The following is a 27,201-nucleotide window of genomic DNA, read 5'->3' as shown; positions in this document are numbered from 1 at the left end:
TATCCATAAATAAAGAAAAAGAACTATGAGGCAAAAGGCATGAAACCTTAATTAATGGAGCATGGAAAGGGGAGGGAGGAGGAAGATAAACATAGCAAACAGGGTAAAGAGGAGAAGTCTGAGATGGAGAGTAGTCTTTTGATTATTACTGCTTAAAAAAGATAATACTTTGTACAGGTTTGATACTTCACACGATGGCTCCCATGACACTTTTCGTTTATGCAGGGACTGCACAGCCACAACCTTCTTTAGAATCTACACTAGAATTTGCAAAGGAATATGTCTATCACTCCTTTGCCAAGAAGATTCCTACTATTTCTTATTATATGCAACATATTTTTCAACCTGTAGATAGTTATCTATCAATAAGCCACAAAGTCTTACCTGGTAGATCTCTAAATCAGAGGCCACCATTTATCATAATCCTATCTTCATCTCAACTGATAAGGATTCTGGCAGGGATACAGGTCCAGAGTCTGTTCTTTCCGTATGCTTTACTCCTTGTCAATCACCCATGCTATAAGCCACTTCTAACACAGCTCCTGCATCCACCCCCTCCCCACCTCACCTCTCTATCAGCATCTTGAATTAAGAGCTAACATTTGCTGAACAACTATATGCTAGGTACTACACTAAACATTTTCCATACATTATCCCAATTAGTCTACAAAGTCTTTATGAGGTGAGTACTCATTTTACAGACGAAGTTAACTCAGTCTGTTCAAGGCCACCCAGCTAGCATTCAGAAATAGGAGCTGAACTTAGACATTCTGATTCCAGAGTTTAAAGTCTTACTCCAACCCTACTCCATTAGCTTTAAGCTTCAGAGAAAGCCAAAGTGACTCCTCCTGTAATGAAAAACAGAGGCGGGAGGGGGGCCAGGCTCCAAGTGTGAGTTTAAATAGCCAAAGGAAGAGGTAACGGAACTCCCATGTGTAAGGTACAGATCTCTCTCTACAGAGTGCACTGGATCTAGAAATTAATATTAAGTAAAGGATATAAAAACTTCAAACAGTTACCATGTGTACCCATATAAAGCTATTAGAAGCCATGAATTATGGCTTAACAAAACAATTTCATTCATTGTCATTTTGGGTTCACACTGGGATCCCATAAGAAACAAAAATAATAGCTAGACAGCTGACCTCAAATTTAAATTATTTGTATGAAATAATTACGGTGCTTTTTAGTCAATTTAAACCTCATGGTTAAGAGTTAATAATACCTTCACAATTTGATTGTAAAGAGAAAATATGAATTAGACAACCTATGACAGTCTTATTTCCTAATAATGATATAATAAGCTTTCCATGAAGAAGAAATAGCCTACTTCAGAACAAAGAATCAGGAAGCAAAGTTATTATAAAGAGATTATTAAATTTGTAAACCATTCTCCCTATTACCTATTTACATACTTATTTTCAACTATTAAACATTAAAGCAAAACATATTCTACAATCTAAAATACTTCTGTCCTTAAAAAATACTTTCACCTTTAATTTCTTAAGTGGTATATTTAGGGATAAATAAAAATAAACAAATTTCAATTTATTCATAAAGACCTTATAAAACTGACTGAAGTATCTACTCCTGTTGATATGATCCAAAATTCAGGGTATAATAACTGATGGCATCCAAAATAAACCACAAAATAAATACAAGTATTTTGTATTTTCAGAAAAAATTTCAGCCTTGATTATTATAATAATTAACTTTATTCATGTCAGAAGAATTTCTGAAAGATTAAAAAATATCAGAGAAAGAACTTTTAGAGGGGATACAAAGTAATTTTTAAGTCAATTCAATAGTTTACTAAGTTGAACATACATAAAAGGGGAAATCACAATTGTGTTTATATATAAATTAACTTGTGCAGTTCAACTACTACCTCTCAAGAATAAAAAGAAATAATGTTTTTTAAGAGGATGGAGATCTTCCAAATGACAAGAGGATGATTCTCTTCTATCTGAAAAGCTGAAAGCTGAGAGGGGATATGTTCAAAGCCTATAAAAATCATGACAGATTTAGATAATGTGTTCAAGCTGTGTTCACCAAACCTTAGAATTAGGAACCTTTCACTGGTGCTTGAAAAATGTACTTTGAGAATAACTAAAATAAAGCCCATTTTACACAATAGGTAGAATTCTTACAGAACTCAATATCCCAAGAGAAGATAAAAGTCAAAAGTTTGGGGAAATGTTTGGGGAAAAATGTAAATGTTCAGACCTTGACATCATGGATGGCAACTATATCTCCCATAAAATGTCACTGAGGACTACTGTTAAATCAGAGTTCTGAACTGGATAAATCAATGATATGACCCCAAATGTCCTTAGGCTTCATGCATAGGAAGCCTAAGCCTTCAATGCATAGGAAACAATATATACAATATAATAAGACTATGTTACATTTTGGCTCTAAAGGATGCTTTTTCTTTGTGTACTAACAAACTATGATTTCTTTTCCTTGCAGTATGGACATAAGAGGCAGATACACCATTGAAACAATGATACAAGGAAGAAGAATAGAATATTTCTTATGCCTGCTGATATTGCTTACTTGGTTAGAATAGATTATAAAATTCATAAAATAAAGGATACTGGAGTTCTGACATTGGTACCTCATAGTTAGGTTTTGTAGAACAAAACTTGTACATGACTATTTGCTCTCACCAGTATCAAACAACCAAAAAAGGATTTATTGAGAACTGTTTTAGTCAAGGTCACTTGTTGCAAGGACTAGAAACCTGATCAAGTTAGCTCAAGTGAAAAGGACATTACTGAAAGTATATAAGGGAATTGCCAAGAAACAAAGAACAAGAAGTACAACTGTATCTTATAGAAAATGGGAAGCCTGAAATTCTTACTACCTCTCTGTGGCCCCATGGTCTGGGCAGGTCAGCTACACTTTCTGCTAACTGACTTCTCTCTTGCTCGGGGCCCATCTTGTAGCCATCATCTTTAGACTACAAGATTTTACAACTTAGTCTCACCCTCAGATAAGCTAGAGTCTCTGTCTTGTAATGATACTAACATTTACTGAGACCATGTGCTGAATACTGTGCTAAATGCTTATGAATATTATTTCTCTTAATTAACAAAACTACCCTACAGGGCAAGTACACTTATAGATGACCAGTGAAGGAGTTAGAATCCAGACCAATCGGACTCCAGAGCTGGAGTGCTCAACTGTAAGATTAGATTACCTGTCAACAGGTATCTTATTGGCACAGCCCAGCCTAAAGGATTAGTTTCTCAGGATCAGGTAATCACCTTGGCCTGTACAGCTGTAACTACCTGTGTGCGCACACATGTGTGTGTCTGTGTGTGTGTGTGTAGGAGGGGAGGAGTGGTTACATGATATACACAAGGCAGCAAGAACTGTATTGCCCAAATAGATGTTATTAGATGAAGTGTGAGGAGTTAATAACTGATGTATAGTAAACCATTGGCTTTTAGGAATTTAAAATTTTAGGAATTTCACTCTCAGAACATAGGGTAATTTTAAGAACCATCCATGTACATATCTCTATCACTGCATTTACCAAGTTGTTTTATAATTATGTTTTTGTAGCTGTCTCCCGCACAAGTCTGGAATGATGACATAAACCTTAACATATTCATCCTATTGCCTCATCAACTATCACTATCCCAGGCATACAAAAGGCACAAAATTAAGTTCTTAGTTGAACGACTGAACTTAATATATAAAGCACTATAATCAACATGAATCCCACAGTCTGCTGTAGGAAATAATCACTTAGTAAGTGAGACGACCATTCAGCATCACAATCTCAACACTATAGGTAAATTTCGAGATTTGAGAATATCACCAGTTTTATTGCTTTAAGATGCAAAATCGTCAAAACTACTCAGGTACTGCCTTTATTTAAGAACTTCAGCTGTCTCTTAGATAACAAATACATGAAAAGTGGTATAGAAATACTTGTTAAGCTATATTTATGTAACAACCTTATTCTTCTTGTTGCTTGCACAGTACTTCAGAAATATCTAGGCATTCTTCCTTGGATCTACCAACCATTTTTAAAATATATACTACCTAAATAGGATAGAACAGGAAAGAAGATAATACTCTTGCTTTTGTTATGGTTTCACTGTACACTTTTTGAGGGAGTTGAATGGACCCAAAGAATTGTCTTTGAGAGTGACAAACACTATAGAATCTATATTTCAGTTATAAAATAATATCAGAATTTGTAGTTAATTTTTACATGATGTACAGAGCTTGATGGAACTGGAAATTATGCTAGACATGTTTTAGGTATGTTTCATTGCTAGAACAAAGCCTGTTCCTTCATTCAGAATTTGTAAGTTTCACACTTTGTATTAACTGGAAGTAGATAATTAAATTAAAAGAGTTTCACTTAGACTATTTCTACACATCATAACCAAAAATACAAAAATAAATTGAACCTTACATTTGAAACTAAGATTTTCATGTCCCTTGTTATTGCTGCTTGTGACCATTACTATCATTATAATAAAACATAGTGTACTTTTTTTTTTAGTTTCAGAGAATTTTCACATATTAGTTCAGCTTATTTGCAACAGAGCTCCTTATTCTCCTTAACAAGACCTACCTTCAAGAGAAACTATCTACCAGAGCCTAACCTATGGAAGTTTTACTGAAGCCTAAGCAACCTGAGGGGAGGGAAATATCCATCTCAAGTTCACTAAAAGACAGACCTAATCATAGGACTATAGAATACTTCCTTTCCCCCATGCCATATTACCACATCAATAGAGCTGCTGAATAATAACAAAGGATTACAGCTGAAAGAACTGCCTATTAAAGGAGTCTCTAAGAAAACCTAGAAAAAAACCAAGAGAGATGAAAAAATGAGGACACTAGAGGAAAATTTAGCATCTGACACCACAGCTAATAGTAAACACAGCCTAACTCCTAGCCAGATAAACATAAAACCTCACACTAAAGGCCTATCTATTTCAGTTCAGTTTTTACCTAATACATCATGTCCAGTTTTCAGCAAAAAATTATAAGATATGCTAAAAGGCAAAAAAAGAAAATACAGACTGAAGGAACAAAGCAACCATCAGATCCAGACTCATATATGGCAGACATTTTAGAATTATCAGACCAGGAATTTAAAATAACTATGATTAATATGCTAAGAATTCAAATGAAAAAAGTGGACAAGCTGCAAGAAGAGATGAGTAATATAAGCAAAGAAATGGAAACTCTAAGAAAGAATCAAAAGAAAATGCTAGAAATAAAAAACACTGTAACAGAAATGAAGAATGCCTTTGATGGGCTCATCAGTAGGCTGGACATGACCAATGAAAGAATCAATGAGCTTGAACATATGACAACATAAACTTACAAAACTGATTGGAAAGAGAAAAAAAATGAAAAGGATGAAACAATATCCAGGAACTATGAGACAATTACAAAAGGGGAACATATATGTAATGGGAATGTAGAGGAGAAGAAAGAGAGAAAGGAAGAGAAGAAATATTTGAAGTAATAATGCCAGAGAAGTTCCCAAAATTAATGACAGACACCAATCCACAGATGTAGGAAGCTCAGAGACAAATACCAAAAAAAATAAATCTATACCATGAATGTTATACTGAAACTATAGAAAATCAAAGACAAAATCTTGAAAGAAGTCAATGAGGTAAGGGGAAACCTTATCAATAAAGGAACAAGAATAAGAATTACATAGGCCTTCTATTTAGAAACTATGCAAGCAAGAAGGGGGTGGAATAAAATACTTAAGTTTTGAAGGAATGAAAACCCAGCTACTTAGAATTCTGTATTCAGTAAAATTGCCTTCAAAAGTCAAAAGGAATGAAGACTTTCTCAGACAAAAACTGAGGGAATTTGTCACTAGCTTCAGAGAGAAGGAAAATGATATGTCGGAAACTCACATATTCATACACATGTATACAGAGAAGAGTATTAGAGAAGGAATAAATTAAAGTAAAATTAAATCTTTTCTTTTTCATATTCTTTATTAATCCAAGAGATAACAGTTTGTTCAAAGTAATAACAGCAACAAAATATTTGGTGGTCATAGCTTATAGAAAAGTGAAATAAATGATAACAATGCTTTAATGGATGGGAGGAAGGAATTGGGAATACTCTGTTATAAGGTATTTGAAGTGCTCATAAAGTGGTGGTATACTGTTATTTGAAAGTAGACTTGTAGTAGTTATAAATGTGTATTACAATCTTTAGGGCAACTACTTAAAAGAGAAGTTGTAATTTATATGCTAAGACAGGAGAGAAAATGGGGTCATATATAATGAGCAGTTAAAACCAAAGAAGGCAGATGAATAGAGGGAGATAATAAAGAAACAAGGTCAACACATAGAAAAGTCACAAGTATGGCTTATATTAATCCAACTTTATCAATAATCACTTTAAATGTAAGTGGCCTAAATACTCTGATTAAAAGACAAGGACTGTCAGAGTGGATTAAAAAGCAAGACCCAACTATACGTGTCTACTACTTTAAGTATGAAGACACAGAGACATTAGAAGTGAAGGAATAGAGAAATATATACTATGCTAACATTAATCAAAAGAAAGCTGGAGTAGCTCTATGAATTTCAGACAAAGCAACAAAAATCACCAGTGATAGAGAGAGGCATTATATAATGACAGAGGGTCAATTCTCCAAGAAGACATCACCATCCTTAAAATGTATGTGCCTAATAAGAAGGTGTAAGATTATATGAGGTAAAACCTGTTAGAATTGGAAGAATAAATTCACTATTTATTTTAATTCGAGGATTATTCATAAATTCACTATTAGTTAGAGATGTCAACACCACTCAATCAGTAATTGCCAGAACCAGCAGGCAGAAAACCAGTACAGATATAATTGAACAGGAAAGTATCATCAATCAACTGGATCTAATTGACATTTATGGAATACTTCATCCAATAACAGCACAATGCACAGTCTTCTTAAGCTCACAGGGAACGTTCACCAAGTTAGATCATATTCTGGGCCATAAAACACACCTTAACAAATTTAAAAGAACAGATATCATGTGAAGTATGCTCTCAGACCACAATGAAATTAAATGAGAGATCATTAACAGAAAGATAGCTAGAAAATCCTAAGATATTTGCAGATTAAACAACACACTTATAAATAACACAAAAGTCAAAGAAGTCTCAGGAAATTAAAAAACTTTTTGAACTAAATGAAAATGAAAATAAAACATCAAAATTTGTGGGGTGCAGCAAGAGCAGTACTTAGAAGGAAATGTATAGCATTAAATGCACAAACTAAAAAAGAGCCAAAATCAATTATCCAAATTAGGAAACTGGAAAAAGAAGAGTAAATTAAGTCCAAAGTAAGAAGAAAAAATATCACTGAAAATGAAAGTAGGAAAAAATAGAGAAAAATTAACAAAACCAAAAGCTTATTCTTTGAAAAGATCAATGAAATGGATGAACCTCTAGTCAGGGTAACCAAGAAAAAAGGAGAGAAGACACAAATTACTAATATCAGTAATGAAAGAGGGACCATGGCTACTGAACCTGTGGACATTCAAAGGATAATAAAGGAGTATTGTGGACAACTCTATGCCCACAAATTCAATAACTTAGATAAAATGGAGCAATTCCTTGAAAGACACAGTCTACCAAAATTCATACAAGGAGAAATAAGTAAAAAACTGAAAAGCTGGACTTCATTAAAATTAAAAACTTTCACTCTGTGAAAGACATTGTTAAAAGAATAAAATGAAAAGCCACAAATGGGAGAAAATATCTGATAAAGGACTTACAACCAAAAATTTAAAAGAGCTCTTAAAACTCAACAATAAGAAAACAACCCTATTATAAAATCGGCAAAAAAGCTGAACAGAGACCTCACCAAAGAAGATATATAGATGGTGAATTAGCATATGAAATGATGTTCAACATTACAGGTAATTAGTACATTGCAAATAGAAACAGGATACCAGTACATGCCTATTAGAACGGCTAAAATATAAAACAGTGACACCACTAATGCTGGGGAGGATGTGAAGCAAAAGGAACTCTCATTCATTGCTGGTGGGAATGCAAAATGGTAGCGCTACTGTTACGGACTCAAAGTTTGTGTCCTCCCGAAACTGATACACTGAAGCTCTAACTTTCAATGTGATGGTATTAGGAAGTAGGGCCTTTGGGAGGTAATTATGTTTAAATGAGGTAATGAGAGAAGGCCCCAATGTTGGGATTATTGCCTTTAAGAAGAAGAGGAAGAGACACCAGAGCTTCCTTGCTCTATCATGTGAGGATACAGCAAGAAGGAAGCTGCCTACAGGCCAGGAAGAGGTCCCTTAAGAAGAACCAAATTTGCTGGCACTCTCATTTTGGACTTCCCAGCCTCCAGGACTGTGAAAAATAGTGTCCTGCTTAAGCCAGTCAGTCTGTGTTGTTTTGTTGTAGCAGCCCAAGCAGACTAAGACAGCCACTTTGGAAGACAATTCGGCAGCTTCTTACAAAGCTAAACATAGTCTTACCATACAACTCAGCAATCCCTCTCTTAGGTCTTTACCCAAATTAGTTGAAAACTTATGCCCACACAAAAACCTGCACGTGAATGTTTATACCAGCTTTATTCATGACTGCCCAAAATTGAAAGCAACAAAGATGTCCCTCAATAGGTGAATGGATAATGTTTATCCATACAATTCAATAACATTAGCAATAAAAACAAAGGCGCTGTCAAGCCACAAAAAGACATAGAGGAACCGTTTTAAAAAAAAAAGCAGTCAGAAAAGACTTCATAACATATGATTCCAACTACATGACATTCTAGAAAAGGCAAAATTATAAAGACAGAAAAATCAGTGACTGACAGAGACGGCGATTAGGGAGAGGAGTGAATAGGTGGAACACGGGATTTTGAGGGCAATGAAACTATTCTGTATGATTATGTAATGGTAGACGCACGACATTATGCATTTAGCAAAACCCACAGAACTATACTACACAAAGACTGAACCCCAATGTAAACTACAGACTTTAGTTAATAATAATGAATCAACACTGGTTCATCAATTGTAACAAACGTACCACATCAATGCAAATGTTAACAATAGGGGAACTGGACCATGGAAGGAGAACAGGGAAGGAAAAAAGAGGGAACTCTGTACTTTCTAACAAATATTTTTGTAAACCTAAAACTGCTCTAAGAAATAAAGTCTATTAATTAAAAAATACAGGCATTCAAAAAAGACTACACATACACACACATATATTTAAGTCGTATTTTTATTTTCCTTTTATATTTTCTAAACTTTATGGGTTTTTCAACAATAGGTATTCATTGCTTTATATTTAAAAAAATATTTAAAAATAATTATGCCAAATAGAAGGAGTACATTTAGCATTAAGTGAACAACAATATGATCCAGATGAAACTAAATCCAGAAAATTCTGATCTCTGACACTTTATCCAATTAACACAATCTCTAATCCTTCTTTTTCTTGTTTTATATTAATTAAAAATCATGCTACCTCCCCTTGGGATTGTTTTCTGGAGAGAACAAATGAGGAAAGTGCTTTAAAAATTAAAAACAAAGATGCCACAGAAACTGTTAAAAATTATTAATGTTTAGAAAAAAATAAAGTCTTTCCTTTGACTGAAGAGGGAGCTAGGTCTGGGAAGGTTTCAATGAAACCTCTAACCAACTAATAAAGGCTAAACTTATCACAAATTACAAGCACAAAGAGAGTGTTCTATTAAATCAAAGGCTTTTTCAGTTGAACTGAAAGGATACGTGGAGAAACAGCTTAAACTCAATAAAGTATGAGTCATAAGTTACCTGAAACCTCTCCCCTGGAAAGAAACTTGTTCTATCTCGAAGTATTTAATTTCTACTTCAGGGCAGATGCTTTCAAGTTCACAACCTTAAGGATTTTCTGGTCAATATTAATACGAAGGCTATAATTTGATATACGTGGAAATACAGCTTTCTCAAAGTCCTCTTTCTTCTATGGCAAACAGAGACATAAAATTTGCCCTTATATATAACAGTTTCCTACTCTTTGCTAATTGATAGAATTTTAAGGCTTAAAAGAAATCAAAGAGATAATCAAGTCCCTTTCTCTATTTATTATCTCCAGACTGTTGTTAACAAAACAACTTTTAAAATTAACAACATTAACCCTTTATTGAAATGCCTTTCATGTAATAATATGTCATATCCATTAACAGACCTTAACCATTCACTTAAGCCCATCTAAGTAGCTTGATCAGGTTCCATTAAAATAATGTATGGTTTCTTTCATTCCAGCATGACATAGCTGAAGATTTATTTCATATTGAACTTTTTAAAAAAATGGATTCAAGAACAGGTGTCTCAGGCTAGATTCGGGACTGCATAAATAAGCTTTGTGTTAGGGGATGATAAGAATACATTTAAAATTTTAAGTGAAGAATGCCAGGCACCAGAGGCAAAAAGCATGCAGTTTTAAAAAAAATGCTAAATAAAGCCAGCTGCCAAAAAGGGCAAGCTCACTGGTGGTTACAGCTGTTCACCATGATGCAACAATAACACGAAAGTTCTCTATTTCTTGAGGTATGTCTTATCCACTTGGTGGACTATGGCCTCTGCACATCATTTTTCTATACCCTGGGGTTGAACGAAAAGTTACTTTTCGCATGTCTACCATTTAATATTACCTACAATTACATCTCTTCTAATTAATTTAGGAGAGTTGACTGCATGATTCTTACTGTTCTATTTAATGGCCTCTGAGAGAATGTCAATTCTTCCATTTAGTGCCAAGAGGGAAAAATCTGTCCAAAACTCTGTTTTGAATTAGGAAATTGGGTATTGGATTGCAAATATGTGTTGTCTCTCATTCCAATGACAAAAGGGACTGTAAAATGACAAGTAAGGGAGAAAAAAAAGAGCCTGAGCTTTTACCTTCTCCTTATTTCTGGTAGTCACTAACCTAAACACAGAAAGGAGGAAGGACAGGAGAAAGCAATGGGCTTTTTAAAAAAATCCACAAACTGAAGTCTTTTTCTGTATCTCTTACCTGTGGTCCCTGTTACAAAATAGTATTTGATTAATTTAAATTAAACTAATTAAACATGGAGCTGAATAACAGCATATTATGTTTTACACTAAAAAAGCAATAGCTTTAAAATGCTAGTTTGCCCTTGACAACAGATAATTTTGTCAAAATATAGCTTGTGGAACCATTTATTTCCCTGTTATTTTAAAGAATGGCATGGCTAGATAGAGGGTTCAGACTATTTTTTAGCCACAATGCAAACATTTCATTCAAACTTTCTCCAAATGATTCTTTTTTCCCCTTTTCTTTTAATCTGCTCAGCACACTCTAAAGACACAGGTAATTCATTTCAATGAGAGAGAACTGCAAAGCAGTCTATAAGAAATTTACAGAAGTGTTTTCTTATGCATCTGTGGCCACTCCTGATTTTACTCAATTACATAGGTAAACACACTACTAAAATAGAGAGAAATATGTTTAAATAAATAGTTAAGGGCATATTACAGTTGTTATAGTAAAATATGCATTAGTCTTTTTGTTAAACTGAAAATGCCACTGAACACACATTTTTACATAAAATCTATTCCAAACAAAATATCTATATCAACACAAAAGACAGAAACCACAATTGCTATTTATCACTAATGTATATGTCTTTTCAGGCTAAGAAAAATGTTCAAAGAAGAGATTTCATTTAATCAAATGAGAAACATTTAATTTAAATGATCCACAGCAGACCAGGGAACAGTGATTTGTCCATATATACATTAATTACTTCAATACTAACATATTAATATTAATGATTCAGAAACAGAAGTAGCTTAAAGCTATTATCAGATTTTTTAAATGTCACAAATATAGACATAACATTTATTATTCATACAATGGATGCCAGTCTGCACAAACTACAAAATTAGGGAATCTTTATGCCTCCCCTGCCTTTATTTTTGGTGTTTGGAATATTGTTCAACTGACATGGAGTAATTTATCCTTTTCTCTCTTTGAGAAAAATCCCTCCATATCCAACCATTTGATTAATAATTTAACTGTCATATTCTAAATTATGTTAGCAGAAAATGCATCTCCTGATGTAGTTTAATACTTTCCTGCGTGCTTAACTTAGAAAGTACAAATCTTTCAGGGTGACATTCATTGTTTACAAGGTTTATTTAACTAAAGCACTAATATTTTCAGCTGAATTATATTGTTATTTTAAAGAAATACATTACAGCTGAAAAAATACCTGCACCTAGGACCTTCTATCAGGTTTGTTTTGGAGTCCCTTGAGAAATGCAACATAATTAGCTCAGACTGATTTTTCAGTCACATTCTGCTAAAGGATGACTGAGAAGCAGATGGTTTAATGCTCTCTTCCATATAACTCAGCAAATCAGGGGCAGAAGGAAAAACAATGCCCAGGAGTTCTGATACTTTGGCACTACTCTAAGTAAGATGTAACAGGCACATAAGCATTTTTTATCACCATTCATCAAGCACTCCAAGTGTGCAGAATTCTATATCTAAGATTTCTGGTCATTTTACAATTTTTCCAAGACCAGTTCAAATGCCATTTCTTTTCATTCTTTTCGCTGGAATGACTGTACCTCCCAACCTTGGGACGGTTTATATCTTTGGTCTCTTGTTTATATCTTTATAACATCACTAACCACATGTTGCCTCATGAAACAGATTTTTTTAAAATGTTTGCGTTGATCTGCTATTTAGACTGGGAGCTTCTTGAGAACAGGAACTCTGTCTTAACCATCTACACTGAGATTGGCAAACTTGTCCTGTAAAGGGCCAGATAGTAAATATTTTACCCTTTGTAGTCCATATACATCAATGTCACATATTCTCCTTTTTCTAAAAACAACCCTTCAAAAATGTAGCCAGCCTTATAAAACCAGGCTTTGGGGGCTATGGCTTAATGATTCTGAGCATTAATGTTTAAAGATCAGGTTCTGAAGTCAGACTGGGGATTTCTTATTACCTATGGCAAATTACTGACCTATATAAAATGTGAATAATGATAGCACCTACCATATAGGTTTATTGTGAATATTAAATAAGATAACATATGCAAAGTTCTTAAGCACTGTTACATGGTAAGGTTCACTAAATGTTAGCTATTGCTGTACATAATATTACTTTCATAATACCTGAGCTGGGAAAGTATTCAATAAATGTTTACTGAATCAAAGATATCCAAAGACACAGACATACACACATATAGCTGAGATTTTGTATAGGAAAATGCTTTAGTCGATAAAGTACTTTTAAACATAGCTATTTTTCAACATAGTATTTTTCAGTAAGGCCATCATATTTTTGAAACATTTTCCAAACATTTCCATGCCTACGATCTCATGTGCACTGCATCAGAAATCTGTGAATCACATAGATTAGGCTATATTTCTTTTAGTTGATAGATTTGGAAACGGAAAGTAAAATTTTTCAAGGATCATTTTGCTCAGAGGCAATTTAATTAAAAACAAAACAAAAAAACCAAGATTTCACACTAACTGAGTAACAGTTATTGGCCAGTACTATTAGGCAAAAAGGAGACAAAATAAATCCAACAAGAATCTCAAAAAAGTCACTATAAATGTAGTTAAAGAGACATGTAAACAAACCATTTAAATATAGTAATATTCATAAGTGAGAACACGAGGTTAACTGGAGAGAAATATGACAAAGGAAGTGATACTAAAAGATAAACAGGAATTCATGGGGTGAAATGGACGAAAGACATTCTAGAAAGAAGAAATATGTTCCCAGTATATAAATAAAAGTGCACAGAATTTTCAAGGAATAAATCTGTAGTTGAACTGGTGAGATCAGGAATCCTGGGCACATTTTGAGACATGGGCAGTAGCAGAAGTGGCTTATTTCTTGTATTCTAAGGAAGGAGTTAATATGTGTCTCTCTAGACACTGAGCAGCCATGGAAGTTTTTGAGAAACAAAGTCATATTTGATTTTGGCGATATCATTCTTCTGGCAGCGTGGAGAATGGATTAAAAGGGGATAAATTCTGAAAGCAGAGGGGATAGTTAGGAGACTATTGAACTAATTTTCCCATAGAGGGGTTAAGCATATGAAGACAACTTAAAGATAAATATACTTCACTATGACCTAGTAACACCACTTCTAAGCATAGGTCCAGCTTTCCAATTAACATGTCAAAATATCTGATGGAAGATAAAAACTTGAGGTGTAAGGATAGACATAAAAAGAGCAGTAGAACAGGAGAGAACAGAAATAGATCCATACATTGTCAACTGATTTTTGACAAAGGAACCAAGACAATTTGATAGTGAAAGGCCAGTTTTTCAACATGTAAGTCTGGAACAACTGGATAAACATACAGAAAACAATAAACCTCAACCCTTACCTCACACTACACACAAAAATTAATATGAGAGGGATCATAGACATAAATACAAAAGCTCAAAGTATAAGACTTCTGGAAGAAAACATAAAACAGTATCTTTGCAACCTTAGGATAGGCAAAGATTTCTTAGGACACAAAAAGCACTAACTTTTATAGTTATAGAAGAAAAGCAATTAACTGGACTTTAATAAAGTTAAAAATTTTGATCTTCAAAAGATACTGTTAAGAAAATGAAAAGGCAAGCCACAGACTGAGAGAAAATATTTGTAAATCATGTTTCTGCTAAAGAATCTGTACCTAGGATACACACATACACCCCTCCTATAAATTAAAAATAAAAAGTCAAATAACCCAATTTTAAAAATTAGAAAAGACTTGAACAGACAAGGGTATTGGTTACATTATCAAAACTCACTGAATTATACATTTAAGATCTGTTTATCTCACCATAAATTAATTTTATCTCAAATCAATAAGTTCATGGAAAAGACCAAACAAATTTAAAAAAACTATTCACAAATTTACAATGGTTGAAACTATATTTGTTTGTTAATTATTATTTTAGAGTAGGAGTCAGCAAACTTTTTTTGTAAAAAGCTAGATAGTAAACACTTTAGCCTTTGCAGGCCAGATGGTCTCTATTGCAACTATTCAACTCTGCCACTGTAGTATGAAAGCAGTCATAGACAAAATGTTAACAACTGGATGTGGCTGTGTTCTAGTAAAACTTTATTTACAAAAACAGGTGGAGGGCTGAGTTTGGCTGAGGACCACTGTTTGCCAGCTCCCTTTTTAGAGCATAAGATTTTATTTGTAACACACCGCCATAGAGATCTCTGTAGCTTTGCCATATACCATCACCTCCCACGTGATAATATGGGCAGTAAAAATATCTTTTACATATGGTATGATGTGCAAAAGTTTGATAAGCACTGCCCTAGAGAAACTAACACATATGAACAAGGAGACACACATAAAGATACTCAAAGATATATCTTTGTTTATAATGGCAAAAACGTGAAATAATTTAAACGTCCATCGATGAGGGAATCATGATACAAATGTATAAGAAAATAAAACAGGTGAATGAACTAAATGTCCACTTATTAACACATATATAATACAAATGGGTGCCTCTAAGATGGTCATTCATGACAAGCCATAAGATAATAATCTTTCCTCTGAAATAGAGATGTCACATCACTTTTAAAATGTAGATATCATATTCTTAAAAGACTATCTAACCTTCTGAAGTCAATCCAGGTACTAATGGCTAGACATTTCCAAAGGATGCATATAGATGCTCTATATATTCTAAAATCTCAATGTGGGTGGCCCTATGGTTGGTACTGAATATAATCTAGAAAACAAGGGACACAGAGTGCAATGTCTCCTTCTGCCAGCCCTATTATTGGGTATTCTCAACTGCATGGATCAAGACTGGCTAGAGATGGCAGCAGAAGCAGCTAATAAACCAGCCTACTCCCCAGTTCCTACTGTCCAATTTCAGTGGACACAGCAAGATGGGCAGTGACAGCAGAGAAAAGAAAATACTGGTGATTTACCCTTTTTTCAACAGCTTTTTCCATTATGCCTTAAAATCCCATTGGATTTTTTATTCTTAGCCACAACCTAGACATACTACACAAATAGCTTCAAATATAATATTTAATCAAAAACTAGAGAGGAGAGAAGCATGCTTCAGTGCTTCAATACTGTGTTTTGGGCTGCTTAACTAAACGTAATCTCTGCTGGTCTGAAAAACGTAGTTCCATCTAGTCAACAGACAGGTACCAGACGGATGGTCAGTCAAAGGCCCTCACTTTTATGTATTTCTAATATTGTATTTCTAATATTGAAATCTTCCACTGTTAGTGTTTGGAGAAAACTTCAAATAATATCTCCACTTTTAGGCATATACACACTACTTCAAATATTATCAAATAATATCAAATAATATCTCCACTTTTAGGCAAGTAACTTGGAAATCAGCACCTTAGGTATGTTCAGATTCCTAAGCATTAATTTTGACACAGCTCAAATGGAGCAGAACCTTCACAGGAATTAATTCTTGATTCTTTTAGTATCACCTACATATTAGAGCTCCAAGACACCATGTTTTATTCCAAATCCCGCTTCTCCCTCCCCAAATCATCATTTATCAGCTTGGAGAGCTAAAGAACTAACCGAAGACTGACGTTTTGTAAGGAAGGTTCTCTGATTGGGGTCAGTGATGGCTTTAGCTAAGAAGGCAACCCAGTCCCCCAAAATAAAGGGAAACAGGCCAAGTTTCCTTGACAGGAGCATAGTCTAGTCCCTAATTAGCCTAGACGCTGTGATTTTACTGGACAAACTAAATAAAACCCAAGAGAAGAAGGGGATGATCTTCAGTTGGGCTGGGATTGCTGGGGAGCTGAAGCTGGCTCTCAGTGAAAGGATGAGCAAAGGGGATGGCTGTCTTCACCTTGCTCCTCCATCATAATTTCCCTCTTCTCTTTTCATTTATATTTCTGAATGAGTTTCATAAAAAGCCATCAAGTACTTCTAAGTTTCATTAATGTTGGTTGTTGTTTCTTACAAGAAGCCCTGCTGAAATCCTATGACCCAATTATGCTATTTTTATTATTTCGCTTTGTTCCCATAAAACTAAAGTGGTAATAACAACATATAGGGTGAGGGCTTCCCTGGTGGCGCAGTGGTTGGGAGTCCGCCTGCCGATGCAGGGGACGCGGGTTCGTGCCCCGGTCCGGGAAGATCCCACATGCCGCGGAGCGGCTGGGCCTGTGAGCCATGGCCGCTGGGCCTGGGTGTCCGGAGCCTGTGCTCTGCGGCGGGAGAGGCCACAGCAGCGAGAGGCCCGCGTACCGCAAAAAAAAAAAAACAAAAAACAAAAAACATATAGGGTGATTTGGAACATATAAAGCACTGTCAAATACAGTATCACTTTGAATCCTCATAACGACTCTGTAAGGTACATAGAACAGGTATTATGAAAGGTTGTGGGATACTAGTTAAAGTCACACAACTAATACCTTCTGATTTCATGTCAATGACATTGATCTGTCCTTGTAGACTATCCCTTTCCTCATTCTTTAAAGGCCCAGCTTATGCTCCCAATGATGCCTTTAATACCTTCAGCCAGAAACAGTTTCTCTATCTTCTGATGACCCACAAAATTCTATACCTCTCTTATGACACTTAACATATCCTATCTTTGTTACAATTATAGATCAGTGTGTCTTAATACACTCAGTGTAAGTTCCTGAAGGGCAGGGACTGGGTCTTATTTATCTTTCTATTCCCCACAGCAACTAGAAACACTCAAATTTTTACATGATGACTAGTGCACTTCCCTGCTTATGTGGGCGATCCACATATGTATAATTCCACCGAAGACCATGGCCTATTATTACTTCCTATTCCATAGAATTAGCCTATAATTTATATAAACCTGAGGAAGAGAGATAAGGAAATTCTAGATTTATATCATACCCAGAGCTCTGGCATATAAAACCAACCAAGAGGGCTAGGAGGCATTCTTAACTTTCTTTAGCATTTCAACAATTATCTTAATTATAGAATCATTCTAAACTTGAATGTGATCTACAGATTATAAACAAGTAAGGCTCTTACCAAAATGCAACCAAATGATTGCATTTTGAAGAGAATATGAGAGAGAGAGAGAGAGAGAGAGAGAGAGAGAGAGAGAGAGACAGAGAGAGAGGTAGGGTGGAGTGGGGAGAGATCAATGAACCAGGAGACTACTAGCTCATATGAGAATAAAAGATTCTTTACTTTATGAAAGAATTTCCTTTGGAATTCTTTTTTTATTCTTATCTCTATTTTTATTAAATAGATGCAGTGAAATTGAGATCATAGGTAAAAGGGATTTGCACATTATAAAATACCGTCAAATGTTATACAGTTTGCATAATGACAATCTATACAGAAGTTTTAATAATGTCAATAATATTATCTGACATTTATTGAGTACTCAGTTTATGTCAGGTACTCTGCTATGTGTCTGACATGCATTTATCTCATTTAATACTCCCAGTAAGTCTATGAAGGAAGTACTATTATTATTCCTATTTTACTTAAAAAATTTTTTTTTTATTGGAGTATAGTTGATTTACTATGTTGTGTCAGTTTCAGGTGTACAGCAAAGTGAATCAGTTATACATATACATATATCCACTCTTTTTTTTAGATTCTTTTCCCATACAGGCCATTCCAGAGTATTGAGTAGAGTTCGCTGTGCTATACAGCAGGTTCTTATTAGTTATCTATTTCATATATAGTAGTGTGTATATGTCAGTCCCAATCTCCCCCACCGCCATCCCTTGGTAACTATAAGTTTGTTTTCTACATCTGTGACTCTACTTCTGTTTTGTAAATAAGTTCATTTGTACTCTTTTTTTTTTAAAATTCTTTACATCAGGGGTCCCCAGACTGATACCAGTCCGGGACGTGTTGGGACCCGGGCTACACAGCAGGAGGTGAGCAGTGGATGAGCGAGCGAAGCTTCATCTGTATTTACAGCCGCTCCCCATCACTCGCATTACCACCTGAGCTCTGCCTCCTGTCAGATCAGCGGCAGCGCTACATTCTCATAGGAGCACGAACTCTACTGTGAATTGCACATGCGAGGGATCTAGGCTGTACGCTCCTTATGAGAATCTACTGCCTGATGATCTGAGGTGGAGTTGAGGCGGTGATGCTAGCGCTGGGGAGCAGCTGCAAATACAGATTATCATTAGCAGAGAGGTTTGACTGCACAGAGACCATAATAAATCAACTGCTTGCAGACTCGTCTCAAAACCCTATCAGTGAGTGAAAAGAAGTTCAGGGCTCCCACTGATTCTGCATTATGGTGAGTTGTATAATTATTTCATTATATATCACAGTGTAATAATAATAGAAATAAAGTGCACAATAAATGTAATGCACTTGAATCACCTCGAAACCATCTCCCCCACCACGCAGTCCGTGGAAAAACTGTCTTCCACGAAACTGGTCCCTGGTGCCAAACAGGCTGGGGACCGCTGCTTTACAGAGTTCCACTAGAATGTTTAAAACATGACTTAATTTATAATAATTCAATTTACAGCAAATCTTTAAGAACACATAACATAAAAGGTGTATCAGTACTTACAAAAACACTGATAATTTCTGAGACAGGTATCAAGGTCATGTGGCCCAGACATTCCCACAGGAAATCCAGAGCACCTGGATTCTATTTCTAGTAGCCTTGGACAGGTTCTAAATAGACTTAAGAGGATATTTCAGAAACTTTTCCAATGAAACTGTTTTCACTCCACAATGACTCTGATGCTAATTATGTACTGCTACTTCCTAAATCATATCTCTTTTAATCTCTGAACTCATTCTGCCAGATCTTTGTCTAAAAAGAGCAGGATATATTGCTAAAGAAAATTCATTCTTATTGATAGACTATTTTCTTAAAAAAACAAAATCTACAATTTAGTAAAAGTGCCTCACACAGCTTGCAGGGTAATAGTTTCAGATTTGGACCAGGATGCAGGAGAGGTGGGTTTTCTTTCTTTCTTTTATTACATTTATTGTGCTCTGGTCAAGTGTTTGACATTGTGCAAATAACCCAGAAGACCTAGGTCCTGCTACCATCTGGAGTCTCCTTCAAGATAAAATAAATAGCTAAAAATTTGAACACAGAATAGTACTTCTTAAAGTTTTCCTCCAAAATGCTCCCAACAGCAGAGGAGGGTAAACTTATAGTACTGAGGATATGAAGGCTGCACTAAACCTATGGGCTGAAGTCTGATGTTTCATCAAAATTTTCATTTTACACCATTATATAACCTGTTTGTTTTATTATCTGAAAATGATTTAGCTTACATATTAGCAAATAAAACTGATAGTCCAGAAGAATGTACCATGTTTATCCTGGCAGTTTGCAAACCTCTGACTCACTTTCCCCAGGTTTACTCATAACTCGAAAGGAAAAGCATTTGTAGGATAAATACGGAAATAAACATCTATGGTTGTGTTTAAGATGTGTGGGTACTCCGGGCAAAACTGTTGTGTGGATGAAGCTTCAGCTCCCTATTCCCATACTGTGTAACTATAACTGAGATACCATAGATATCTTCCTCTCTCCTGAAGTGGGAAGCTGAAGATAAAGGAGATATCATAGTGAAAGGTAGTTTGAGTTCTTCTGAGATACACATATATTCTAACTGGTACTTTACATTCCTGAAACAAAAATCTTCCTTTCTTTTATGGACCATGAACAGCAAAACCAGTCTTATATAGGCTGAAATAAAAGTCTTTACGTACCTGCAATGATATGTGTTTAGGTCAGTAATTCTCAAAAGAGTAAGGTGTAGGGCAGAGAGACCTATTAGAATCTTGAAGCTGGGATAGTGAGCTTTTCATCTACGCATGGTACCAATGCTGTCTTCAAATCTTCTCCCTGAACCACCACCCCTTCCCCACAAACACAGCCAGTTTTAAAATCACTAACTATAGTGAGCTACTGTTATAAGTGGGAGTATACCTTCTATCTCAGGTGTGTTGGTATAGAAAAAAATATTAAGGTAGCTGCAGAGACACTCTCTGACTGGTTCAGAATTTTACTATGATTAAACGGTGGGTTTATTAAGCACAGAGATATTTTAGCACTTAGAGGTTATTCTCAGAGGTTATTTAATTTTACTGTGATTAAATGGTAGGTTTATTAAGCACAGAGATTTTAGCACTTAGAGGTTATTCTCAGAAGTTATTTCTCCTCTCTGGATCTCTTTCAATTTTTCCATGTAACTTTATAATTTTAAAAGGGAAAACTGTCTATGACGCTCTTATAAAGGCCTAGTTTTCATCTTAGAGAAAAAGGATAACTTTTCTATTGTTACAGATTATAATCTAATAATGTATTCTATTATTATGTTTTTGTTTTAAAATTTGGGGACCAAACATAGACAGTGAAAATAAACTGTATGTGAAAATCATCTTAATACCTTTTATAGCCCTTAATCATTTTCCCTTGTGATTATAGCCCTATAAAAGTGGATAGGGAGATAGGTACTGAGTATCAGGAGCTTTCTTAGGATGAAACTGAGGTTCAGAAGCTATAATTAACTGTTGAAGTTCAGAAAGCTAAAAACAACAGAACTAAGATCAGACATGGGTAACTCAGAGACCAGTATCCTTTCCTCTTCCTCATATTACCTAAACAGAGAAATAAAGACATTTTTGCAGCACAAGAAATCTAAAATATTATGTGTACTTATTTCATGTTTCTACTAATCAATCACCAAAGGCTGAAAATACTATTACTGTAAAAAATACTACACAGAAGTGTGTCCATAGCCTATCCTAATAGGTATGTCTATAGATTATCAACCATATTATTAGTTTATCAATCAGTGCATCTGAGATAGGCCATTATTAAGGATACAAGCTTGTTAGATTATTTAGATGACTCCAATAGACATCTGAGTAGTTTTGTAAATGTTACAAATACTAGTTTCACAGGAAAAAGTTAAAGTATAATTTAATTTGTGTTCAGCTTGTTAAAGATTTTCCTTTTGACCTTAGTGAGATATTTGCTTAAACGATAGAACTAACATATGATCCAGCAATCCCATCTCTGAGTAATATACCCAAAGGAAATGAAATCACTATCTTGAAGAGATATCTGCACCCCCATGTTCACTGTAGCATATTTACAATAACCCAGACATGGAAACAACTCAAGCATCCACTGATGGATGAAAGGATAAAGAAAATATTATATATATACACACACAATGCAATATGATTCAGCCATGAGAAAGAAAGAAATCCTGCCATTTGCGACCACATGTCTAGGCCTTGAGGATATTACACTAAGAGAAGTAAGTCAGTCAGAGAAACACATGCACTGTATGATCTCCCTTGTATGTGGAATCTAAAAAAACAAACTCATAGGAACAGAGAACAGATTGGTGGTTGCCAAAGGTGAAAAGAGGTGGGGTGGGGGTGGGGAAGGTAGGGGGGAAAAGGGTGACGGTGGTCAAAAGGTACAGGCTTCCAATAAAAGGACATATAAGCTCTGAGTATGTAACATACAGCATGGCGACTATAGTTAACGATACTGTATTGTATATTTGAAGGTGACTAAGAGAGTAAATCTTAAAAGTTCTCATTACAAGAAAAAAAGTTTGTAACCATGTGAGGTGATGGATGTTAACTTATGACAGTAACCTTTTTGCAGTATATACATACCAAATCATTATGTTGTATACCTTAAACTAATACAATGTTTATATGTCAATTATATCTCAATAAAATTAGAAAAAAATTGCTCAACAAACATGGAAGACTAAATTACCTTCCTATTCTCTCTATAAAAAATGGTAATGCAAAATTGTTATCATACGGAGATTACCCAAATTTTAAATAAAATGCAGGAAAAACAGCATTACAGAAGTGCTTTAGGCAGTTAATAAAAATATAATGTTTTTTTCTGGAGTATATGAGTTTGTGGTATTTGTCAGCTTTCAAAACTTTACTGAGTGAACACTAAAAAATATTAAAAATGAAATTTTTAATTAAAGAGTTATGGCTCCTAGATGACACCAAGAGCCAACTGAAAGCAATCTGGCTTCTAACTTTGCCCAATCTCCGAAGCAAAAGCAAAACAAAGAGCTCTGACACCTGAATTAAAACCTGGGTTTTAGGGAGGAACACAATCATACAACCATCCAAACGGAAACCCTATAAGTAACACGTGTGTTCAAAATGAAACATAAGTCTCTCAGTATTCAAACTTTACAATGAACTATTTCTAGTTTCCCCAATGACTTGATGTTCTCTTGCCTCTTTTCACATGTTGTGCCCAATGACAGAAAATTCTTCTATCATATCTCTACCTGGCTGACTCCCACTCATACTTTGGGTCTTAGCTTAAAAATCACTTCCTCCAGAAGAATCCCAAATACATGTTAGATATGTGCTTCAGAGTACTATGGACTTACCCATATCACAATACATTTTAATTGTTCATGCCCCTGACAGCATGTAGTCCAGCATGGTGCCTAGCACATAGCAAGTACTTTTATTAAATTACTTCTAGTTTAAGGTTGCCTCCATGTAAGGATGCCAACTAAAACTCTTTGACCAAAACCTTTTTTTCAAATGAGGTATGGAGAGAAGGTAACCATCCAATTTAGGTAATTAAATACAGCAAGTGGCAATCTACTTAAACATGCACTTAAATCAGACACCTCTGGGGCATTAAATTTTATCATATTTACAAACAGTTTCTTACTAGTCATTATTTTCATTTAAAAGAAAGCTTTTCAATTAGATTTATCAAATTAAGTAATTCAGTTCAATTTATGACAATCAAATACAAGAGAAGGAAATGCAAACACCCAAATGGTTTAACTGCTAATCTGAATAAATGTGCAATTTTTAGAATGGAAAAAATAGTGGAGAACTGAGTTTAAATAGCTGAGGTGCCCTATTGCTAAATCATTTATTCAAGAGTATTTTTCTAGCAACTAGAAAAGCATCTTGGAAGCTGGTCGCCATACATAGCCTAAAACAGTCAAAATACTTTTAAAAACAAATCAATTTTTGTTGAAAGATACTTCAAACTATTAAATACCAATATTCCCATTCTGAATTATCATAAGGAATCTAGTTGGAAGAATCGGGTCTATGAACATGTAGTTAGTTCAGGTTTAGGAAACATTTTGCGATACAGAAGAATAACTGACCATTTCATCAACAACTTTAGAACAGACAGGACATCTATAGGTGACAGGGAAACGTTATTACTAACTGGAAGCATAATTTCTAATATTCTGCTTCACTAAACCAAATTATACTACAAAGGATACCGTTTCATACACAAATATAAAAAAATGAAGGAGAAAAAAGGAACTCAACTTACACCAAGGCATGATTTGGCTATTCAAATGATCAAATGTGCATACTAATTCCTGTACTGGTGACAGATTTGAACAGAAATCACTAACTTCCACCTGTAAGCACATCATGTCAAGTGTGTATGAACAATAATAATCTCATGGCAGTGGTGCCAAGGGAAATATCCCAAGGTTCTATGTACAAGTCAGAACAATAACAGATTTAGTTGATTTATGGCTAACTGAAGGATTAATGTTATGAAATTTCATTCTGATTCCTCTGATTCTAGAAATAGGTTAGTTTCTCCAAAAGGTACACATATAGATAATATACATAAACAGATACAGAAGTGGATGGCAACCATACTTCTCATAAAAAGGAAAGTATTCTAAGTTCAAACATAAACTTCTTCCTTCTTTTAGATATAAGATTAGCATCTAAATTATTTTAGTTATAATGAATTCTGCAAGAATACTGAAAATAACTGCTAGTTTAATTAACTAAAGGTGTCCAATAGGCACAGTTTAATTCATTAGCATGGAGAAAAATATATGATTTTATATAATACCTGCAGTTATAAAGGAAGTATCTATTTAATTAAAATTATAATTCTATGCTGCCATGAAAAAATGATTTCTTTGATCAAGGATGGCAAATGACTAAGAAGAAAATACCATTGGTAACTCTTCAGTACCTAAAATTATATGAAAGATTTGGAAAAAGTTACAGAATAGGGGGAGGAAAGAGGACAGAGATATTAAATTCGTCATCTTATTTAGTTCCCGAACATTCAGGACAGTTTCTAATCGTTATTCTGCTAAGTAAGGTGTTTGACATGAGCTTACTAGGAAAGACTTAGACTGGATGTAGGTAGAGTGAATGTACTAACCAGAATTCTGTCATTTGTAAGCTGTGTGATCCTGGAAAAGCCACTTAGTATCTACCAGGCCTCAAGATTCCACATAAATAAAGGAAGGATAATTTCTAGAACCTGTTTAATTGTAATGTCAAGAAATTCTGAATGCTTCAAATTCAAGCCACTGTTAATCTTCATGTTCTGTAGTTGCCACTACAGACTACAAGATGTATGAGGAAGGCTTACAATCAAACAAACCAAGTACCTAGTTGTAACATATAGGCATGGCCAACCTACACACTGAATTTGACAAGTCTAGTAAGGCTAACCTTTTACTTTTTTATTAACTGACTGCTACTCAGAAAGCTGCCTCTCCCTAGAAACAGTGAAACATAAGAACTTTGTCCTACGCCGGCTATATGCTTCCACAATCAAAGAAACTTGAAACTGAACTAAGTTCACAAAATGAAAAAGTTAGCCACAGTGAGACTGACAGAGTTGCTTTTCCTGTATCTTCCTAACCTTGACATCTAATCTGTACCAGCTATAAACTACAGACCAGTCAATGGAAGAGGTAACCTCAAAACTAAAACTCAGGTAGGTTCTAGATGAAGAGGTTCACTTTAAAATTTGAAGTGAGCTACAAAGAAAAACATATGTTGATATACTGAATAAGGTTCCTAAATAATCCTACGGAAAACAAAACTCATATCACAAGATAATACTTTAAATCCATATAGCACATTTTATAGAGCAACTTAAAGCATTTTATAGAAATTACCCAATTGACTTTCTTGACACTTCTGTGAAGTCAAGTATTACCTGTATTTTCCAAAGAAGGCAAAAAGAAACAAAGGAACTAAAGTTACTTACTTTGCCAATGACATAGCTCTCCATTGCACATCTAGGGTTTTAACTTGTGACAAAAGGTGCTCAGCTCCATAAGAAATTACATTAACTGAAATGCCTCAGCATTTTGAAAAATACTGGACTTCTCACAAGAAGTGAGTGCAGAGATAGTGTACTGACTTACTTAGCATTTCACCTGGTCACTTAGTTCAGTATCTGCCACACTGTCGGCACTCAATGAATAAGGGCTACTAAAGATAGCTAACAATTACTAGAGCTCATATATCAGGTACTGTGCTAAGTGCACTATACATATTAGTTCATTTAATCCTACCAACAACTCAAAGAGGTAAGTAAATTATTACTTTTCATTTTACTGATGAGGAAATGAAGGCCTAGGTTAAGTAACTTGCCCAAGATTACAAAATGATACAGCAAAGATTTTAACAAAGGTAGCCCAACTTGGGACCTTGTTTAAAGATCGTCGTTGTAGAAAGAACAAGAGACTAGCAGTAAGAAACTCTATCTATACTCTATTCCCTGTTTCACCAAGTCCTTGGAGAGAAGAGAAATTTCTTGCTAATCTTTGTATCTCTTCTCAGGCCTAGCATGGTACCTTAATCACATTATTCCTCATTAAATGTTTCCTGAATAAAATTAAAATCACATGAACAAATTAGGCTTCATTGTCCTCAACTGTAAAATGGAGATAAAGGTACCTGCACTGTCTGCCTAAGTACTTCTCATAGTGTGGTCCCTGGACCTGGAAACTTTGTCAGAAATGCAAGTATCAGGCCCCACCCCAGGCCTATTGAATCAGAAAATAGTATTTTCTGACTCAAGGTGATTCTCACACATGCTGAAGTTTGAGAACCACCAGTCTACCTTAAAGGATAATTTGGAGGATCAAATGAGTAAAATAATGTGAAAGCACCCAAAAAAGTGGAAGTATATCATCATCATAATCATTAAAAGAGTAAATTATGTTCCTCGAAAAAACTTAATGATTTTGCTAGATCCAGATAAAAATGAACATCAGAAATGAAATTATCATGAGGGAACTCCCTGGTGGTCCAATGGTTAGGACTTTGCACTTTCACTGCAGGGGGCATGGGTTTGATCCCTGGTCGGGGAACTAAAATCCCCACATGCTGCGTGGCACAGCAATTAAAAAAAAAAAAAAAAAAA

General features: G+C 34.8%; 1 protein-coding gene across 11 annotated transcripts in view; it reads right to left on the bottom strand.

Moving 5' to 3' along the window:
- Nucleotides 1-27,201, bottom strand: part of FUT8 (fucosyltransferase 8) — a 319,157-nt gene that overhangs the window by 30,491 nt on the left and 261,465 nt on the right. The window lies entirely within an intron of this gene.

The sequence above is a fragment of the Orcinus orca genome, chromosome 2 (genome assembly GCF_937001465.1).
Source record: "Orcinus orca chromosome 2, mOrcOrc1.1, whole genome shotgun sequence".
Classification (NCBI taxonomy): Eukaryota; Metazoa; Chordata; class Mammalia; order Artiodactyla; family Delphinidae; genus Orcinus; species Orcinus orca.
This window is presented reverse-complemented; position numbering and strand designations above follow the sequence as displayed.